The sequence below is a fragment of the Manis javanica genome, chromosome 15 (genome assembly GCF_040802235.1).
Source record: "Manis javanica isolate MJ-LG chromosome 15, MJ_LKY, whole genome shotgun sequence".
In the NCBI taxonomy this organism is placed as follows: domain Eukaryota; kingdom Metazoa; phylum Chordata; class Mammalia; order Pholidota; family Manidae; genus Manis; species Manis javanica.
In genome coordinates, this window is record NC_133170.1 from 49,077,841 (window position 1) to 49,095,031 (window position 17,191).

Sequence of the window (17,191 nt, forward strand, 5' to 3'; positions counted from 1 at the left end):
CTGAACAATGCGAAGATGTCACTGTCACATTTCATTCCCCTCTGTCCAGAACTATGCCTGCTACCTACCACGAGGGCATGTTTAGTTTTTTAAACTGCTTTCAGTGGAATTTTCAAATGCACACAAAGGAATAATTTCATTCACATAAAAGCTTTCCAAGAACGAAAATGAACCACATCGTCGCACCAAAGTCTTTGGCAGATGGAAGATGGCTCTGCTTCATCCTGCTTTTCAGTGTATTCCCCTCAACAAGTAGTGATTGAGCACACGCTCTGCTATCCTGTGCCAGGCTCTGCGAGGGGGTCAAGTTAAAAACAGGGCCCTTGATTTCAAGTCATTTATAATATGACTTCTGAAATAGACTAAAAGAGAGTTAACAGCTATCACCAAAATTGAGTACTTGAGGGCATGAAGTACCCCCAAATAATTGTGACAGGAGAGCTTTTTAAAAAGATGAAGACTGTACAGCTGCCTTGTGACAAGGTGTTTTTGTGAACTTCTCTCCCAACTGCGTTTCCTCTCAAGGGAAAACAAAAATATCTGGGGTCACATCTTTCAACTGCCTTCTGAGTCCAGAGAGGTGGGGAACTCTGAAACGTGGAAATAATTTAAACACAGTTTTTCTTAATTAGCTCCCTAGTGGCCATGTAATCTTAGCGATTTGGGGACTTTGGTTCAGAACAGATAAGCCTTTCTTTAACTTGAACTTGAGGTGCAAACTTATAAATCAGACAGATCAGAATCTAATCTGGGATCTAAACATGACCAACTAAGTAATTGTATTGCTATTTAACTTCCCCAGCCTCTGTTTGTGCCTTATTTAAAATGAAGATTTTGCTCTTATACTTACTTGGACTTTACACTTTACAGTACACATATATTTTGTAAGTTTGAAAAGGGGTAAGTAATTTTAAAGACTGTGAGGTTTTTAAAAATAAAGATATATATGCATTAAGTAGAAGTCATACTGTAAAATATATAACTCTCCTTTTTTAAACTTCAGTTTTCAAAGCTCTTCAGCCTCAGATTTTGAAATGAGTAAAACAATGTTTAAAAGCCAGATAAGTTAATGGAAATTCATATTCATCTTTTCTCTTGCCTCATGTGTGGGATTCAGTCCTTCAGCCTTCTAATTAGAAAGATGCTCTAGGCAATGTAACTTGTTTTATTCTTATGAAAATACTGACTTTAGCTAAAAGAATCACAAATGAAAGTTGTTGAGTATCAACACTTTAAAGCAGACATTCATGATAAGTGGGAGAAGATATTCTGATCAATCTTATATCATAAAAAACTGTTGGCCTTTTTAACTGTGTGCAGCAGACTTAACATATCTTTATGGTAAAATTGGTTATACCCAACTCCAGCTTAGCTTTCCCTATGGGATACTGTCAAATAATTTTCATTCATGTACAGAGTAATTATAGCAATAACTGTTACATTAAACAGGTTTGTCTTGTTTATTCATATGTGTATATTACATTTAAAGAATTAATTTCCACCCCATAGGAAATACCAGCCAAAATGAAAGACTAGAAATCATCTGTAAAAATAAAGCTTTCTGAGTAGGTTCCATGGGAGTTTACCCAACTACTGTAGAATTTTTATTTTTAGATCGTATGTTTTCCCTATTGTAGCAATCAAAAAAATATGTATTAAATGTCTGCCGTGTGTTACTCTTCAGGACCTGAGAATTTAAAAAGGTGCTGAAGATGTGGTCTCTGCCTCAAGTTCACACCTTGTGTTATATAGTTTTGAGCTAACTTTTTTTTCATTAAAGCACCATTGATACACAATCTTATGTTGGAAAGTAATCTTTTAAGACCAAGAGCAATTTTATATTTATTCAATTGCTATTTACTGAACAATTTACCTGATGAGTCACACTTATCATTGCATTTAATATACATACAGTAGGTATGAAGAGATCAATGACCATCATATTCCTAACTATTATACCACTGGGAAGACAGATAAAGGTTAGAGGTCCTTAATTTCTAACTATAATAAGTATGGGATGTTAGTTCTGTTTGACTATTTCTTATTTGAAGAAGTTTGTTTTGATCAGTTTTGGCCAAGTAAGTTGTGCTGATCCTCTGGTAATGCCTCTAATTACTTCCGTTGGGGACACGTTGTATATTTTCCTCAGTTCTTGTCCCTGTCGCAACAAAGAATTGAAGGGCAGAGACACAATAGTGAAGCAGAGTAAAAGTTTTATTTAAAGTTGCTTAGAGAAAAAGTGCAGGCGACCTCAGAGAGATAGGAGCACCCTGAAAGTTTGGGAAAAGTTAGTTACGCACTTGAAAAGTGCAGGCAACCTCAGAGAGAGGAACACACTGAAAGGTTGGGGGTGCACCTTTTTAAGGATTTTTCAGGAATGACAAAGGGCTGGGGGTGCAGACTTGTTAAGTGGTCTCTGAATATTGAGAATTAACTTAACACAAGAAATTTACTGCTCTGGTCCCCTCCGAGGATAGCAGCTTTCTGGTTTGGGAGCATATCAATTAAAACTGCCTGCCTAGCTCCCCAAGGTGGGCTGAGTTATTATAGTCTGTTCCTTAAAGAGGAAGTTAATAATCTTACTTCTTAACTTCCTGGGTATTAAAATGCAATCTTATCTTTAATGGAATCCTTCCTGCCTTTTACTAGGTTGTTTTCAGCTGGGCCTGCATGCTAAATTAGTTGCCCAGGTTGCAAATTACTTGATTAGGGCTGAAGGACAAAAAACAGCATATAGGTAAAGTTAAAAAATAAGCTGGGCCTGCATGATTAACACAATAAAGACATGGTATATGCTGAAGTAGCCTCCTTTATCTGGGGAATATTCAAACATTCCAGGCCAAGTTACTCCTGACTTTTTGAGTTTTAACTGATTAACTGATTAACTCTGGGTCTTTTAAGTGGGCTTTCCTGGCCTTATTCTCTTTCCACCCAACTCATATCTATTTTCCTGCCTAACACTTGTACAGACAAAAGAAACATTTTCACTAATTTTAGATAATATAGCTCAGCAATAATTCAGGGCTTTCAATTACTCTACTGAATTATATAATATGAACAATACAGTTAGCAAGTACCTTAAGTAAAAAGGCTGTCCATGGCCTTTAAAAGGGCCTAGTAGTAGGTCTGGACTTTTGAGGTAACATTCTCTTCTAAGAAATCCCTGTTTGGGGGACATTAGATGCTATCATTCCCCTAATCTTCACCAACAGAATATTATACTGTCATGGCATGTGCATTACTAAGTTGTATTTGAAGTTCTGATTGCCCAGAGTCATCTGATTCAGTTACTCAGTACATTTATAAGACTCAGAACCTAGAGAAAAAAGAGCAGCAGCTTTCCTAAGTCAGCTGTTTCCATTTCAGAAGAGCTGGGAACTCTAAAACTAGAATTGCCAAATTGTTTTCACTCTGTAGTATATTTAAACATTTAATGGTTGTGGGTGGAGGGAGCCCAGGAAGCATGAGAAATATCTACACCAGAAGAATCTAAGATGTAAAGCCTTCAAGTTAAAAGGGTTTCTGGAACAGAACAAAAGAGGTACCTGTATGTTATCTAAGGTAATAATTAAAAAGTTGAGCTGGAAAGAGACCATCTCTTTTCTGTATGCCAGTTGACAACAACAAAAAATCATTTCCTGTTTCTGAAACAGTTAAGTCCAGTTTAGCCCAGTGTCTCGCCAATGGGTTTCAGCACCCAGGCAAGTTCACTATGGATTGAGTGTGACCAAAGAAATGACAGTAGAAAGTTCTTGGGGTGAAAGAGTTATACCTAACTTTATTTCCACAGTGGCAGGTCAATCACTAAAATTTCATTCACTCAGAGCAAGTCTGCATGCAGCAAGCCAGTCTCTGCCTCTGGGCCTCTCGGCCCACACAGCCAGCCGTCCTCTGGGCCTCTGTCCTCGGTGCTGCCACCACTCCAGTCTTTGCTCTCCTGCAGCCTTGCAGCCATGCCACCCTGTTGCCCAGAGTACTGGGCATAGCTTTTTATATAGAGTCAATAGCAACACATTGCCCACATGTGTGTAGTGAGTGAGCCAACCAGGGCCAGGTGAGAACCCTGGCCCCAGGAAGTTTCATTTTATCCACATCCAGATATCCTACATAATACTAGCCCAGATAGCTTATATAACTGGTATCTTTGTCTACTAGTTTTCTTCTTAACTTTGAGTGCTATCTGAATGTAGAAAGATCCAGAAGGCCCGGGAATGCTGACTCTTCAAGGAACATATTTCTAACTTAAATGATGTTTGGGAAAAGTAAAAGAAGAACAACAGCCTGTTCGGTAAATGGTGCACTTCACAGAGCTAGCCGATCTGAGAAAGGACCTGGCACACAGTAGAGGTCTGATAAAAAATTGATCAAAGAATAAATTCGAGCCATATCCAGAAGTTGCCTGAAGCAATACACCCACTACCCAGGATGGTGCTTAAACTTGGTCAGGATCCTCAAGTCTTTTGTTTTTTCAAGTGCTCCTGGTTGTGCAACAGTGAGGGGGTAAAGTACCTTAAACTCTATCATTAACACATTATCAAGGATTGTTAAAGCATCCTTCCTCTTTGGGAATGAAAAAACAGGATGGTGTGAGGAAGGAACAAAGAGAGGTTAGGGTGCTAGGAGAGGAGACAGTAATAACAAACACATCCAACTGCATGAAACTGAGTGGAGGAAATCAACAGGATCTGGCTATGGAAGGGGACCCGCTGTAGCCTTGCCAATGCTTATACTTCATTTTGTTCAGATGGAAAACCCTGCTTACTAGGCCCCCTGCTGTTTGTTTGGTACAGTACATGGTAGGCGTGTTCACAGTTCACACGTTTTAGCCTCATTAACTTTGAACCACCCTAAAAGGGGTATTCTCATTCTTTTTTTTTTTTTTAAGAGCTATTCTCATTCTTATTTCCCACTCCAGGAAATAAAAAGTCATAGTAAGTCAAAGAGCTGAGTGGTGGAACTGAAATTCAAACCCAAGTCTCTCTTACTGCAAAGCACACCCTTCTGTCTCACTGCCAAGCTGGCTAACATACTTGGCAATATAGATATTTGGCAATGTCTTAGGAGCTTGGCAATCCTGGTGAATACTTCTGGCCATCAGTAGAACCTTTTGGTTGTTAAATTTTATTGTTGAACTACTGTGACAAATATCTGCGATTTGTATGACTGGCCAGAAGTTCTCTTTGAAACTAGCCTGAATCTGCTTTGTCTTCCCTTGTTATAAAATAAGTTGTTTTTTGGAGTCCAAAGGTTCATCAAAGAAAACCTGAGGCCCAAGGTGCTGTAGGTTCCAGGACATCTCTCCATCAGCAGGATTTAAACCTCATAATCTAAATCTAAAGACACTCAAATCACTAACTGCAAATGTAAGAGGGAAAATAGAAAAGTACTATGGGATTGGACTGTTAAATTCACATTTCCGATTAACTTCAAATTAACAGTAGTGTTCCTGTTGGGTGGTGCATTGTGTTTTCTAGGTCCTTGTCTTCTCAAAAGAAAGAATTTATTCAAGAGAAAAACTAAGCACAGTTCTGTGACAGGAGTTTATGAAACAAAGTGAGGGCACACTCTTAAGAGTTGAGATTGGGCAACCTGGAATCAGAAACAGCCCTGCTCTTTGGGTTAAGGTTGGTTTTTAAAATTGTGGAAAGTCCCTCACGGCATCTTATGTCATTTAATTGACAGGTGGATTGACAGTTTCAGGTTATACAACCTTCTTTCTAGTGCTCAGGCGCTTACTCCTAAGTACCTAAGCAAAAGCCACGGAAGGGCCAAAACCGCAATGTAAATTCATTATAATTAAGGTATACAGAGCTCTGAGGTAGCTCCGGGTCACCTTCTGGGTTTCAGTGTGCCTGTGGCCAGCCTGTGCTGGTGGCCTGGAAGTCCTGTTGGGCTTTTTATACCTTGTTTGGCCCTGATAAGGCAGCAGATTGAATCATAAACAGGAGGGGTTTGAGCCATGTTCTGACATTTGGTGACAAGGGAGTAGGCGAAGGAGAGGACCTTGTCCAGGACAGGGTGGGACTGCTCATGTCTGCCTATCCACCTGACAGTAGAAGGTATTTAAAGCAGCATAAAAAATTCTCAGTGTTCATTTATATGGACGAGTCTTGTTTGCAGGCACTCCACTTATTGTGAGGATTATTTGCCTTTTTATAATCTATTTTTACATAGTATATTTTGCCTTTCCCATTCTAGTCTTTTGCAAATAATGTTTCTTAGTGTACTAGTTCCTTGAGGTACAAGTGGGTATTTGCGAAATTATTAAGTCCCAGAAATTGTACAAACTATTTTTTATTGCAATAAAGTTGATATACAATATTATGTTGATTTCAGATGTACGACATAGTGACTCTATTGTATGCATTACTAGATGTTTGCCATAATAGGTGTAGCTATGCACACTATCATTTAGTACCCATCCATAAGGAATTCATAAAATATGTTAGCATTTTAAGTCTGAGCAATTCTGCCACAAACAATTCAAACTTATCTTAAAACTTATTTTAACACATATTTTCAAGAATATGTATTAACATCCTTGGAATTTATGTTTTAATGAGAAGTCTTTGAGAAATACTGCCATTTTTTAATATTATTTCTTATTTCTTATTGCTATTACAACATGTTTATTTTACAAATTTAGAAAGTGTAGCTAGACATAAAGCTAAAACAAAATGACCCACAATTTCACCACTCAAATAGTCCTTATTAACAATTTGGTGAATATCTTTCCCCCAAACAAAAATGTATACTCAAAATATACACTTTTTAAAAAAGGAAACAATAGGCTCTAGCAAGTTATTAAAATTTAAAAATGAGTTCTATCCTACCAGAATGGCTAAAATTGAAATACCAACTATTGGTGAGGATATGGAGCAGCAGAAACTCTCAGGCACTGCTGGTAATACGTAGTTTAATAAAACCACTTTAGAAAACTGTTTAATTCCATTTGCAGATACATACAAATAAAATGCATATTTATATGTACCAAAAGATACATGCAAGCATGTACACTGCAGAGCTATCTGTGGTTCCCCCAAACTAGAAACAGTCCAAATGTCCACTGATAAAATAGATGTCCTATATATATACACAATGAAATACTGTTCAGCAATGAAAATAAATGATCTACACTACCTCACATGTACGAATTTCACAAATAATAAGCTGAAGAAATCAAACAGAAAAGAATATATACTATATAGTTCCCTTTATAAAAAATTTAGAAATAGGCAAAACTAACCTATGGTTAGAAATCAGGATGTGGTTTACTTTAGGAGGAGGATTTAGGTGCTGGTAATTTATATATATTTTTGAACTAGGTGGTGAATACATGATTATGTTCATTTTGAAAATTCACCCAACTTTACACTCTTTTTTGCATTGTCTTTTAAAAAAATTGATGTATGATTAACATAAAATATCCTATTAGTTTCAGGCATAGTTTTATACTTTAAAATTTTATACTTTTATATGAAATTGTGCTTTATTTTAAAAGTTTAAAAAATGCTGTATCACCAACATTTGACAGAAATATGGATGAAAATATGCAGAAAGCCAGGATCGCTGATGCCTTGAGTAGATCAGTGATTAAGATTTGCACTCTGAATGCAAGGTAGTACAAATACCCTTACCAGTTTATCTCACATGTTTTCTTGTTATGTGTACCTAAAGTGATATCACACTGAAGACTTCTTTATATAAGCATAAAATGAAACTTTTGATAAAAAAATGAATACTGCCACATCAGAAGCTCTCTGTCATTAATGACGTTTTAAATACCCTATTTACCTGCATACCTTCATTTCCTGAACCAACTCCCTCAATTTTCAAGAAAAAAATAGAGAATTGTCCTAATAACAAACAGTAATTGTAACTATTATTCATGGACACTTACTGTATGATGGCACTACACTGACATTTTACTTGCATTATACATTTTGATCCTCTCAGGAACTATATGAGCTAGGAATTTATTTTCAAAAGTTTTCAGTTAAAAATGTATACCTTCTGGGTTTAAAAACCCAATAAAAACTGTGTCCAGTAAGAAATGTAAACACTCCTTAACATGTCTTTTCCCTATAAAGGTCACTGATTAACAAGTTGGTGTCCTTCCAGATATTTTATATGTATGTGGGAACACACAAAGGTAGACAGGAGAGAGGTCAGTTATTAATAGGATCATATTATAAATACATTCTGTGAGTTGCTTTCTTACTTTAACTGTATCTCCTGGAAATCTTTTTATGTCTGACCATTGATCTATCTCATTCTTTTAATGACTACAGTGGTTATTTAACTATTATCCTATAAACAGAGTTTGTCAACTGTAACTCCAGGGAGACTACACCTTCCTAGCCTGGGGCAAAATACCTCTGAAACTGAAATCAATCAAAGGGAAAGATAAAGTGGGAGAAAACTGTTTATTGCTTACAAGCAGTCATCCACTTCTGCTGGCAACTGGGCTGCAAAAAGGGACCCAACCCAGCCTCTCCATCCAGGTATGCTCTTGTTCCCCCTTGTAAACCTATTGACATGAAGATGAACTACTTCTCTCCACCCCTTGGAAACACCTACTGATATGGAGATGTACTAAGGCCAGGCAAGAGATTCTGGAAATTTTGCAATTTTACCCACATCAACCTTGTTATAAACAAGCACTCAACCAGGAATACTATTGACTTTTTGAACTAGACAATTCTTTAAAGACCTGTTCTATGCATCCTGAGATGTTTGACAGCATTCCTAACCTCTGCCCACTAGAAGCCAGTAGCATACCACTTCTACCCTCCCATCCATTCACCCTATTGTAACAAACAAAAATGTCTCCAGACATTTTGTCTCCTGGGAGACAAAATCTGTTTTTCCCACCACCATGGAGAACCACTGGTATAGAAGGATATTTATGTTATTTTCAACAATGTAAAAATGATTTTCCAAACATCTTCATATTATTTTTTATTAAACACATTTTACAGAATGAGAAAACTGAGGCCAGTAAGGTGGATCTAAGCTCCCACTGCGATAAGTAGTAAAAGTGAGCTATGAACATAGTTCTGAATCCTCCATAGTCCGTGATTTTAATCTCCTTTCCAATTTCACTTTTCTACCCAGCACATTGTTTAACAGACCACGCTAAAAGAAATAGAACAGTGAGTATCACTGTCTTGTCAATGGATTTCAGCCCCAGGCAAGTTCACTATGGATTTAGTGTGACCAAAGAAATTGACAGCAAAACGTTCTTGGGGTGAACGAGTTATACTCAACTTTACTTTCAGGAGGCAGGTCAGCCACTAAAATCCCATTCACTCAGAGCAAGTCTGCATGCAGCAAGCTGGTCTCTGCCTCTGGGCCTCTCAGCCCAAATAGCCATCCTCTGGGCCTCTCTACCCAGACAGCTGTCCCAGTCTCTGTCCTCGGTGCTGCCACCACTCCAGCCTCTGCTCTGCTCTCCTGCAGCCTTGCAACTGTGCTACCATGTCACCCAAAGCACTGGGCAGGGCTCTTTAGAGAGTCAATAATGACATATTGCCCACACATGTGTAGTGAGCTAGCCAACCAGGGCCAGGCGAGAATCCTGGAACAGGAACCCTCATTTTATCCTCACTTGCCTAGTCTAGTATATTCTTTCACTACTAGAAAAATAAGATAAAGTGGGCCTGGGCTTTTATCATCTCCCTCTTACTAACAAATAATGCTCCTTCATAGGATTGGTGTGAGGAAAATGGAAGTTCCCATGGCCAGGATCCTCACCTGACCCTAAACTACTTGATGATATAACTGGCCTGCAGCTAGACTACTGCTTCCACACCTGTGCTCTGGGTGTAGGCAGATTACAGACCTGTAGATTGCTGAATGCAGAGGCTGATCCTAGAGCTCTACCTAGGGGAGAATAAAGCGGGGTATAAACCCTTTAACCCCAGAATGTTTCATTATCATTTCTCAGCCTCAGCGAATCCATTGTGAACTTGCCTAGGGCTGAAACTCAGGCTAGACAATTGCCTTATACTTCTCCCTTTATTGGGGATTATGGGACTGTTAGTTAATTAATGAACCACGGTCTTGAAAGCTTAACAGAGTGTATGTTAACTACTGATTCTGGGCTTCCGTTTTGTTTCTTAATTTTCATACCTGTAGAAGGAGAAGGTTCTTTCTGATAAAGCACATGATAAATAAAGGGTGATTGCTAGTAAGAGTTCTAAGAACAAAAAATTCCCAGTGATTCTAATATTAAGTCCAAGTGAGCACCATTTATGGGCTGTCATTTTGAAATGTCTCCCTGCGTGCATCATCCATAAATTTACCACTTTTTTATATTACTTGTGTGAAATTCTCTCGATAAAAGCTGAGCTCACCCTGCCCAAGAGGGTCTCTGACAACCACACAATGATTGTTTCACCCAACTGTGGACCGCTGATAATGCAAAATAGAAAAAGCCTGAAGTGTTTGGCTATTACCTTGGTCATGAATTTCTCTCAGGAATTTCTGAAACTGCACAACTCTTGTTTTTTAACCAAGTTTTATGACCCACTTTCACTTTTCCACATTGTTTCTTGTTTGTTCAATTGTCTCCAGCAACCAGCCTCAAACGGTGCTTATCACAGATGTTTTTAATTCCCTGGCCTCAATTTTACAGGTTTCATTTGTTAACTCGTTTCTTTCAAAGCATAATTCCTCTGGGTCTCTATTGTCTTCATCTATAAAATGTAAGGAATTTGGATTCTATACTCCCTTCTTGCTAATAATACTAGGATTACTTTTACTCTTCTCATTATTCAAATGCAAGAGTGGTAATTGGAGAAATATGACCAGAGAGTTGTATTCTCCCCTTCACAGCTTTAAAGAAACTTTTTCTGTAACTTGATACCAAACATTTCATATTTTGCCCACACTGCTGGCTTTTGAAAGAGTGAACACAGCCAGGCTTCTTTCAACAGCATGGAATGAGGGCATCCATTGTTTAAGGCTCAAAAATCAAATGTTCTAGTTTAACAATTAACAGAGGGAGTCATGTGATAGATCTGTTTTGTGCTTGGTTTTGGTAATGTCAAAATGCCTCTTGCTGTTTAAAAAAATTATTTTGGTATCTTGCCCTTTTATTTGAGTGTCTTTTTCAAGGGTCATAAGGGGGAAAAAAAGGCATGCTCCAAGAAACTATACTTTCACCTAGTATTAATCCAACTTGTCTTTCCCTTGGAGAGAGCTCAGCCTTGAATCCCAACAAAAGAAATACCTTAGTATTAAGGCTGTTCAGATCCTTGAATGAGTTGACCATTCATCTTACTTCCAAGGAAGAACATCTAGATTTTCCCTATTCTTTAAAGTCTTTCACAGGGACTCGGTGAATTTTTACTGAATTGATTTGTTTTCATTTCAGAAGCTCCCTTGTTCTACCCCTTGACTGATTTTTTTTTACGCTGAAGTTTAATCATCAGCTTAAAACAAATGGCCTCTGCTTAAAACTCCAGCCTCTGCTCTGTTCTCCTGCAGCCTTGCAACTGTGCTACCATGTCACCCAAAGCACTGGGCAGGGCTCTTTAGAGAGTCAATAATGACATATTGCCCACACATGTGTAGTGAGCTAGCCAACCAGGGCCAGGCGAGAATCCTGGAACAGGAACCCTCATTTTATCCTCACTTGCCTAGTCTAGTATATTCTTTCACTACTAGAAAAATAAGATAAAGTGGGCCTGGGCTTTTATCATCTCCCTCTTACTAACAAATAATGCTCCTTCATAGGATTGGTGTGAGGAAAATGGAAGTTCCCATGGCCAGGATCCTCACCTGACCCTAAACTACTTGATGATATAACTGGCCTGCAGCTAGACTACTGCTTCCACACCTGTGCTCTGGGTGTAGGCAGATTACAGACCTGTAGATTGCTGAATGCAGAGGCTGATCCTAGAGCTCTACCTAGGGGAGAATAAAGCGGGGTGTAAACCCTTTAACCCCAGAATGTTTCATTATCATTTCTCAATCGTTCACCAAAAAACTTACATTTCAGTAAGTCAAGAATTTACAAGAAAAATCAATGCTATAGCCCCTAGTAACTTGCTATAATTCTATTTTCATGTGAACAGTTATGTTTGGAGAGTTGTTATCTCCAGTACAAAAAAGGATTGTAATAACAAAAGCTAGCAGCCACATTATTAGGCTTTGTTGTTGAACTGAACTCTATTGATATTCTCCATCTGTCCACCTAATCTACTTTAGATAGCTATTCTCTTTCCTCCTTCCACCCCAACTTCCTACCACCAGATCTAAAGCCAAGAAAGCATCAAAAACCCAAGGTTGATGCTTTCCTCCCCTGGAAAGATGGTGATTTAAAACCAAGTAGAAGACATGTAGTGGAATTGGTCATCAGGCAAACATAATAAAACCAAAAGCAATTAGAAACAATCATCTATTCAAAAAAGAATCTATACCTGCTGTGGCCCTGCATGACAAAGTTCCAAAGTTTATTTAACTAGAACTAATGTCTGTCAGACCACATTTAAAGAGAATAGAAAAACTGCAAATATCACTGTAACTCTGGTGGGGTTGGGGGTAATCCCAGAGCGAAATACCTTTGAAACCGAAATCAGTCAAAGGGAGAAATAAAGTTTAAGAAACTCATTTATTTCTTACAAGCAGTCATCCCATGTCTCTTGAACTGGCTGCAGAAGAGATCTCCACCCAACCTCTCTGGCCCAGGTAAGTTCTCCCTCGCCCTTGTAACTGCCTATTGATATGGAGATGGCTACTTCTCTCCACCCCTTGGACACACCTATTGATATGGAGATGCAGTAAAGCCAGGCAAGAGATTCTGGAAATATTGCAATTTTACCCACAATCACTATTACAGGTAACTTGCTGATTCAGTTTTCCTTTACATTATGCTGTGGTCTGAATGTGTATATCCCCCCAAAATTCATGTTGAAATCTTAATGTACAATGTGATGGTATTAAGAGGTGGGGCCTTTGGGAGCTGTTCAAATTCTGAGGGTGGAATGCTCATCAATGAGTTTAATGGCCTTATAAAAGAAACTTGACAAAATGAATATGACATGGCCTTGCCCTTGAGGAAATCACAAACCAGGGGAGAACAGTCTATAAAATGAATTATATTAACATATGTTTATTAATAAAAATAAAAATAATATACAGATTGCCTTGTGTGATCCATTGGTGCAGTATATCAGGCATTTGAAACTAAGTATAAAGACAATGAGATTAGTGGTTATTGCCAAGGTGTATTGATGCTCATTAGAAATAAACTAGATGCTAAGTGAAATTTAATAAAAGGAAAAAGAAGAGAGAGTGGCCTGACAGCTCCCTAGACCCTCCACCATATGAGGACATAGCAAAAAGTTGGCATTCTGCTACCCAGAAGAGGGCCTTCACAAGGCACAGGGTCTGCTGGCAACATCGACCTGGATTTACCAGCCTGCAAAACCATAGGAAATAAGTGTTATTTATAAGTCATCCAGTTTCTGGCATTTTGTTATAGCAGCTGAAGTAGACTAAGACTCATTGGTTTTCCACCAAGTTGGTTTTGGTGGGACAGACTGGTATTTCAGAGAGAAGGAAGGAGTTACAGGGAAAGAAGATGAGAATAAGAGTTGGGGAGCACTGTACATGAATTAGCTGAGTCCAAATTTTACCCAGGGCTAGCTGTGAGCAGAGCTCAAATGGCTCGGACTCTTGAATCCACTCTCTCTAAGCAAGGCCTGAAACTGGTCTCAGAATTCAATCTCCATTGTTCCTTCAAATCAAACATAAATTTGAAGGGTACATGTAAAGCATATGCAAAATGGAGTGATAAATATTATATCCCTATTTTAGGAAACAAAGCCATCCTACATTAGAGTTATGTATACCCCATGTTGTGTATTTTATGAAGTGATATCGCTATTTAGACCATTTCAAAGTAATGAAACTGAGATTCAGGAAAGCCATTAGATATGTCGAGTATCACTCAACTAAGACACGTAGAGTTAAGATGCAAATATGACATGTTCAACTCCTTGAGGCCACATTGCTTTTTTATACGTTACCTTCCTAAACTTTAAAACTACTGTGTGCTTATTCATCCAACAGTTCCCGAAGGCCCCATTTCTCCAGTCTTAAATATCCTACGCTTATCATTAGAGTATTGATAAAAACATTTAGTTAGGAAACCTCTAGTCAGGATACTTGACCCAAAACTTCAAAAGGCAGTATTTTACCGGCTGAATTTAATTGTCCCTTTCAAAAAGAACTATTTTCACTGCCACTTAGAGTGCGTTTTACAACAAATATCATGACCATCCATGAAGGATGACCCTAGGCAAAATTTTGAAGTGACTTAACTTTCTCTTTGAAGACCTTGGCACATCATAAGAAGGATCTGAGAATCATTTGCATTCAGGATTAAGTACTTCAAAATAGGCCAAGGGCTTTGCTTTTATAGGATTTAAAGCTTCAGGGTGCTGCCTGATTTCTCAGAGCCTTTCATGTGTTTACAGGTTATTATGAGTCTTCAAGAGAGAAAACATCTCCCAAAATTATTTGATACAGACACTTTTTTCCCCACATAGAACCTCAAGGAATGTATTTTGGGAAATGTTGGCTCACAGGCTACCATCCAGGTCTTCTCTGCAACAACAGTTGTATTTTCCTTTCTGTGTCCCTAATGAGTAAAAACTATAAATGAATGATCCAAAAATGAAATTAAGAAAACAATTCCATTTGCAATAGTGTCCAAAATAATACAACACTTTGGAATACATTTTTAAAAATAAGTATAAACTTTTACTTTGAAAATTACAAAACATGGTTTAAAGAAAATAAAGATCTAAATAAATGCAAAGACATGTCATGTTCATGGGTTAGAAAACTTAATATTATTAGGATGAGAATAATCCCCAAATTCAGGTTCAGATTCAGTGAAATCCTTAACAGAATTCCAGCTGGTTTCTTTGTAGAAGTTGACCGGCTGATCTTAAAATTCATATGAAACTCAAGGGACCTAGATTAGCTAAAAAAATTCTGTAATAAAGACATAGTTGGAAGACCACCCATCCCCACCCCCCTGCCAAATCCCAATTTCAGAACTTACTACATAGCAACAATAGTCAAGACAATGTGGAACTGGCATAAGAATAGACATATTGGTCAATGGATTAGAGTTGTGAGTCCAGAAATAAATCCTTTTATCTCCAGTCAACTGATTTTCAAAAGAGTACCAAGATCATTTAATAGGGGAAGAAAAGTCTTGGCAATACATGGTGTTGAAACAACTGGATAGCCACAAGCAAAAGAATGAAGTTTGACCCTTCACACCATATACAAAAATTAACTGAAAAAAATAGATTAAAGATCTAAATGGAAGAGTCAGAACTATACAACTCTTAAAGAAAAACACAGGGGTAAATCTTTGTGACCTTGGATTTGGAATGAATTCCTAAATATAACACCAAAAGATGAGCATCAACAAAAAAATAGACAAAATGGACTTCATGAACTTTCGTGCTGCAAAAGATACTATCAAGACAGTAATAAGAGAAAATATTTACAAAATATACCTAATAAGGGGCTGGTCTCCAGATTAATAAAGATCTCTTTTAATTCCTGATAATAAAAGGACACTGTAACTTTTAAAGAGGTATGGGATCTGAACTGAAATTTCTCCAGAGCAGATAAACAAGGGCCAATAAGTACAAAAGGATGCATATCATTAGTCATCATGGGATTGCAAATCAGAATCATAATGAGATACCACTTTGCACCCAGTAGGATGACTATAATCAAACAGTCAGATAATAAGTATTAACAGAATGTGGAGAAATCAAAATCCTCAGACTCTGCTGATGAGAACATAAATTGATGCAGCCACTTTGGAAAATAGTCTGACAGTTCCTCAATATTTAAATATAGAATTATCATTTGACCCAGTAATTCCACTCCTAGGTATGTACCCAAGAGAACTGAAGCTTGTACACGAATGTAAATGCCAAGCTGCCACCCCACTGCCCTGCCTGGAATATGGAGGAAGCTGAGGTGAGGTCAGGAATCTACAAACAGGCACTCCAGACCACCCCCATGCAGGGGCCCTTGAACTCCACGTTGAAATAGTGAACTAGAGGAAGAAGTAAAAAATAAATGCATATGGCAGTGTAGGAATAATTTCGGGGATTTTATGGAAGCTCTAGTAGTCACAGGAAGACTCTTAAAATTGAAGCTGAGTCAGTTTCTCACAAGAGAAATCTACTAACTATTTTGCAATATCAGCTTTACCCATTTTGTAATACCAGCTTTTGACTTCTTCAGACTCTAATTAGAAATCAGGACTTAAAACAAGCTCCTATTTTAAAATCAAACAATAAAAATATGATATAGTAATAAAGGACATTAGGACGTAATAATAAAATTAAGTAAAAGGTATAACTTCAATGATTTTTGTTCAGCTTTTCTCAGTTTAGGATTGTAGAGGTATATGCATTTCATCAATAGTGTTACAATTAATCCCAAAAGGCTAAATACTGGGTTAAAAAGAGCTACAGGTTTGGGTTCAGGTTTAAAAATGCTACAAACATTGGAAGGCTAGACCTTAAATAATCAACCAGCCTTTGATCATTTACTGAACACCGAATGCATGACCATCTTTATATAGACACCATGGAAAAGAAGACAAATTTAAAACATTGTCCTTGGCTCCAAGGATACTATAAATATGGAAACAAGACATTCAATAATAAATGAGAATCATTTATTCATTCAACAAACATTTACTGAGCACCTCCTAGGCTCAAGACTGGTATGAAAAAACAGTTCTGTATTTGTTAAATTATTCTTTTGGCCTTTTTGTGTGTCTGAAATACTTCTTGATAAATGATTTTAAAGCAGTAATTACATCGCACAGCATTAGACTTGGTTGGTAACTAACAACTGCTAATTCTACTGATTTCAGATTTTGGAAAAGAAAGCTAGCACTCAAGGCAGAGTTAGGATTATCACTAAATGCGTTCACATTGATCCTAAAGCCAAAAATCTGGTAACTACATTTTGCTTTGAGTTATTTAGATTTACCTTTCCTTTCAAGGTACCTTTAGTATGAACTCTTCATGTCATTCCATGGGTACTTAATGAACATGCTGTTTGGTGTTGTTTGTAAGACTTTTACCAACATGTATCTTGGTGTTTAAATAGAGCCTAGGGTAGGGGCCCT